Genomic DNA, 6,000 nt, shown 5'->3' with positions numbered 1-6,000 from the left:
ATCTATTCTGGAGAATGTTCCATGGGCACTAGAGAAGAATGTGTATTTCGTTGCTTTGGGACAGATTGTTCTGAATATGTCTGTGAAGTCCATTTGGTCCAGTGTGTCATTTAAAGTCTTTATTTCTTTGTTGATCTTTTGCTTAGATGATCTGTCCATTTCAGTGAGGGGGGTGTTAAAGTCCCCCACTATTATTGTATTGTTGTCAATGTGTTTCTTTGCTTTTGTTATTAATTGGCTTATATAATTGGCTGCGCCCATGTTAGGGGCATAGATATTTACAATTGTTAGATCTTCTTGTTGGATCGACCCTTTAAGTAGGATGTAGTGTCCTTCCTCATCTCTTATTACAGTCTTTGCTTTAAAATCTAATTTGTCTGATATAAGGATTGCCATCCCAGCTTTCTTTTGGTGTCCATTAGCATGGTAAATGGTTTTCCACCCCCTCACTTTCAATCTGGGGGTGTCTTTGGGTCTAAAATGAGTCTCTTGCAGATAGCACATCAATGGGTCTTGTTTTTTAATCCAATCTGATAGCCTGTGTCTTTTGATTGGGGCATTTAGCTCATTTACATTCAGAGTAACTATTGAAAGATAGGAATTTAGTGCCATTGTATTGCCTGTAAGGTGACTGTTACTGTATATTGTCTGTGTTCCTTTCTGGTCTATGTTGCTTTTAGGCCCTCTCTTTGCTTAGAGGACCCCTTTCAATATTTCTTGTAGGGCTGGTTTCGTGTTTGCAAATTCCTTTAGTTTTTGTTTGTCCTGGAAGATTTTTATCTCTCCTTCTATTTTCAATGACAGCCTAGCTGGATATAGTATTCTTGGCTGAATATTTTTCTCATTTAGTGCTCTGAATATATCCTGCCAGTCCTTTCTGGCCTGCCAGGTCTCTGTGGATAGGTCTGTTGCCAATCTAATGTTTCTACCATTGTAGGTTACATATCTCTTCTCCCGAGCTGCTTTCAGGATTTTCTCTTTGTCTCTGAGACTCGTAAGCTTTACTATTAGATTTCGGGGTGTTGAGCTATGTTTATTGATTTTGTGAGGGGTTCTCTGTGCCTCCTGGATTTTGATGCCTGTTTCCTTCCCCAAATTAGGGAAATTCTCTGCTATAATTTGCTCCAATATACCTTCTGCCCTTCTCTCTCTTTCTTCTTCTTCTGGGATCCCAATTATTCTAATGTTGTTTCGTCTTATAGTATCACTTCTCTCTCGAATTCTCCCCCCTGCTCCAGTAGTTGTTTATCTCTCTTTTTCTCAGCTTCTTTATTTTTCATCATTTGGTCGTGTATATCACTGATTCTCTCTTCTGCCTCATTTATCCTAGCAGTTAGCGCCCCCATTTTTGATTGCACCTCATTAATAGCCTTTTTGATTTGGACTTGGTTAGATTTTGGTTCTTTTATTCCTCCAGAAAGGGTTTCTCTGATAACTTCCATGCTTTTTTCAAGCCCAGCTAGTATCTTTAAAGTTATGATTCTGAACTCTAGATCCAACATCATACTAATGTCTGTATTGAGTAGGACCCTGGCAGTCGCTACTACCTCTTGTTCTTTTTGTTGAGGTGATTTTTTTCCGTCTTGTCATTTTGTCCAGAGGAGAAAAGATGAATGAGAGAACAAAATGCTAACAGGGTAACATCTCCCCAGAATATATACTCTAAACAAATCAGAAAAGACCTGAAGCCGGGGGAAAAGAAAGGGAAAGAAAGAAAAAAGAAAAAGAAAAACAAACAAAAACAGAACAAAAAAAAAAACAGAATATGATCAAATATGATCAGGCTGGTGTATAGATCAGTGCCACACACTAGATTTTGGGTGTATTTTGGTCTGTTAGATGAAAGTGCCTCCCAAAATTTCAAAGAAAGAAAAACTTTTATATATGTACAAAAATAAGGGTTGGTATGATGAAGGGATGGAATATGACTGTAAAGATTAAAATTATAAAAAATTTTATAAAAGGAATTGATAAGAAGTTGTTTGAAAAAAGAAAGAAGAGGATTAAAAAAAAAAGAAAAAAAAAAGGGAGAGAATATGATCAGGCAGGAGAGTAGAACAAAGCCATACACTAGAGATTTAGGGTATATTTTGATCTGTTAGAAGAAACTGTATCTCAAAATTTTAAAGAGAGAACAACTTATATATATATCTGCCAAAAATAAGGGTAACTACTATGAAGGGACAGAATATGACTCTAAAAATGAAAAATAAAAATGTTTTTTTAAAAAGGGATTGATAAGATGTTGGTTGAAAAAGGGAAAAAGAAAAATTAAAAAAAAAATTAACTTTGAAAGACTAAAGAATCATGGTAAAAAAAGCCATGGATTCTATGTGCATTACTCCCCTAGCGCTGGAGTTCTGCCATTCTCATTGATTGGTAAACTAGGTCTTGGCTGGCTGATCTTCTGGGGGAGGGGCCTGTTGCCGTGGTTCCCAAATGTCTTTGCCGGAGGTGGAATTGCCCCGCCCTTGCCAGTCCGGGCTAAGTAATCTGCTTGGGTTTGCTCTCGGGAGCTTTTGTTCCCTGCAAGCTTTCCATACAGCCCTGGAAGATGGGAGTGAAAATGGCGGCCTCCCAATCTCTGCCCTGGAGGAGCCGAGAACTCGGGGCCCCATTCCCCAGTGAGCCCCCAGAGAAAAGCAGTCACTCCCGTCTCCCCGGTCTCTGGCCGCACTCCGTGCTCACCCGGCCTGTGACTGAGCATTTCTATCTCTGGCACACGACCCCGTGTGGAGTCTCCAAACCCAGCAGATCCCTGCGGTGCGCTCCCGCGGCGCTCCTCCCAGGGGAGGAAGGGGAGTCTCCCCGGATCTGCCACTTGTTGGGTCCCTGCTGGAGGAGCAGTGGCCCGACTGTGCCACGGATCACAGTTTATGGCAACCCCGAGCTGAGAGTCCGCGCCTCAACTCCGTCTCTGCAGCCGGCTTCCCTGCTCCCATACCTGGGAGCTCTGACGCACTCAGGCACCCCCGGTCTTTCTGTGACCCCGAGGGTCCTAAGACCACACTGTCCCACGAGGGTTCCACCCCCCGCTTAGCCACTCAAGCAACGTCCCTCAGCGGAGCCGACTTCTAAAAGTTCCGATTTTGTGTTCCACGGCTCTATCACTTGCCAGAAGCGGCCAACGGAGGCCCCCTCCCCCGCCATCTATCCTCCCGAATATCGCCTCGGATTCACTTCTCCACACGTCCTACCTTCCAGAAAGTGGTCACTTTTCTGTTCAGAGAGTTGTTGCTATTCCTTTCTTCGATCTCCTGTTGAGTTTGTAGGTGTTCAGAATGGTTTGACCCCTATCCAGCTGAATTCCTGAGACCAGACGAAATCCAGGTCTCGTACTCCTCCGCCATCTTGCTCTGCCCCTCTCCTTTTGTTGTTTTTTAATTGTGTCTTTCAAAGAGCAAAAGTTTTTAATTTTGGTGAAGTGGAATGTAGTGATTTTAACTGAAATTTAATTTCTGGTTTTATTGCATTGTGGTAAAAAATATGTGCTCTCTGTCATGTCAAGTTTTAGAAACATATTGAGTTTTTCTTTATGGTCTACTGAGTTTTATAACTGTTTCAAGGGAGTAGGAATTTAATGTGTCATATGTGAAGGGTAGAAAGTAGAAATATAAGTGTTTTATAAGCTGTTATTTAGACCTCCTATTTGTTTGGTTTTTGCCCTCTGATCCGTCAAAGATGGAGAAAAATATTAAAGCACCCCATGACTATTTATGTTAATTTCTCCATATATTCCTAACATTCTTTTCATATTTAAGTATTCTTGCCTTTAGCATGAAAAATATATCCATTTGTCCAGTTTATTAACTTGTATTGATGCTGATTTATTTGATGGTATTACATTCTTTTTTCCTGAATACAAGTGATATATTTTCATCATTTTCTAATATAATTTTTGTGTAAATTAGTCATGTCTTTTATAAATAGCACATGCATGGATTTTAGTCAACTAATCAATATCTTTTTTTACTAAAAGAATTAACCTATTAATATTTATTATAGTTATATACTCTGTCTTATTTTGGAAATTTTGTTCTGTTTCTGCTTCTGTTCCTTTGGCAGTTATCTAATCTCAAGTTTTGCCTTATCATCTCAAGATTTTTATGGGAATGTAACCTCTTGTTAATTTTATTAATGCCTATGTTTCTACATTCCATGGCCAAGAGTTTAGCATACTTTATGCTCCTCTCACCCACTCACTACCCACATCTCCATCCTGATCTTTGTTAATGTACTCAAGAGATTTAGATTTAAATTGTTATATTTTCTACTTTATATACTCTTTTCCAAAAATCAATAAACATTAGCATTCTTTCTCATAATTGGATTTATAAGAATTGTTAAATTTGTTTCTACTTCATTGGATTCCATTGTTTCCTATTCATCCTTAAATATGATGGTTTAAGAATGTGTGGGATATCTTTTGTTTCATCTCTGGATTCATTGATGTGTTCATAGAATTTTTTTCCAGGAAAGAAATAAGCGGTATACATTAGATGAGCTCTTACTAAGAATATGTTTTTCTGTTGATTTTGCAAGTGAAAAACTCTTTGGTTTTGTATAAAAGTGGGTCACAACCTTCCTCCTTCAAAACTCTGAAACATTACTCCATTATTTTTCTAATTTCTTTGCCAGTTTCATCCTGCCTAGAAACTTGTGGGATTTTCATCTTTCTTTTTGAGGTTCAATTCTTTTTCCAGAATGTATCCAGGTTTCACTGCATTAATTTTACTTAAGATGTGTGACCTCTTTCATATAGATCATGTCTTCTTATAAAGATAATACTTTTCTGATTTTTTTTCCTAAATTCTACCCTATATTATCTTCAGAAGTATGCTTTTATTCTTTGACTGCTGAATACAAATGTCTTTTTCTTGCTCTACAGAATGTTCTCACAAGTTCCATGTTGTTTGTTTGTGTTATTCTCCTTCCTTACCCATGAATGCTATGACCTGCTAATATTACATCATCAGCCCCAAGTGGTGCATTCATTGAGCCAAAGGTAGCTGTCATGGTCTCAGCTTCCCTCAGAAGTTGTACTGTCAGTCTTAGCACTTTCAAATGCCTCATTTTTAGCCTTCTTGACTCTATCCTTTAATTTTTTGCCAGCGACCCCTCCTTCAAGATTTTCTGTATTCCTTAAGTGTTAAGGGGATTAGAGAGTTTTGTATGCAGCTCCATTGCATATTTGGACTAAATACACATCCTAGGGCCTGGGCCCTGATGCTAGCAGGGAGCTGGAAGATGCACACCCATGCAGCAGGGGCTGGTCTCCACCTTCTGGCACAAACACTCCACAGGAATCCAGCTTTTGCCCTAGGCAGTGGGTGGGAAAACGGAAGAAAGGGATCTCAGAATACCCACTCTCAAATACCCACTCTCGGATTCTAACTCAATAGGAGTGGAAGTCTGAATCAAGAAAATAACAACAAGAAAGCACGGCTCCAAACTAGAAACCATACAGGGCTCTGTCATAAAACCTTCCACAGGGATGTTTCTACCACCTGGTGTGTGTTTGGGGCTCCTGAGGAAGATAACTCTGGCTGAAAATGAGATTGCAGACAAGACTGCAACATTTTTTAGAATCAAGAAAACTCGAAAATAAACCAAATACCCTTGAATAGGGAAGCGGATAAATGAAATGTGGTATATTCATATGATAAAATATATTCAGTGTTAAAAGGACTGCACTAAATCAACATGGATAGGGCACAGATATATAAAATTAAATATAAAAGAGCAGCCTTGCACCAAGTGGAAAATAAACTCCAGCAGCCAGTTGAAAAAAAAAATTAAATATAAAAGAGCAAATAAGGCATACATAAATCTGTAGTACTCACCTAACTTTTTAAAAATAGATGCACAAAAATTATATATGCATGTAATATCTACATACATATAGAACATATGCATGTAAGATACATGAACATTATATATACATACAAACATATAAAAGAGACTGAAATAACACACACTAAATTAATGACAGTGGTTTTC

The 6,000-nt window shown here is 38.6% G+C and overlaps 1 protein-coding gene across 4 annotated transcripts in view; it reads right to left on the bottom strand.

Moving 5' to 3' along the window:
- The window catches only part of CEP112 (centrosomal protein 112), a 475,433-nt gene that overhangs the window by 301,417 nt on the left and 168,016 nt on the right, over positions 1-6,000 (bottom strand). The gene's annotated exons all lie outside the window — the stretch shown is intronic.

This window comes from Phoca vitulina, unplaced genomic scaffold (assembly GCF_004348235.1).
Source record: "Phoca vitulina isolate PV1807 unplaced genomic scaffold, GSC_HSeal_1.0 scaffold41, whole genome shotgun sequence".
NCBI classification, from domain to species: Eukaryota; Metazoa; Chordata; class Mammalia; order Carnivora; family Phocidae; genus Phoca; species Phoca vitulina.
The sequence above is the reverse complement of the archived record's forward strand: the minus strand, read 5'-3'. Positions and strand labels throughout refer to the sequence as shown.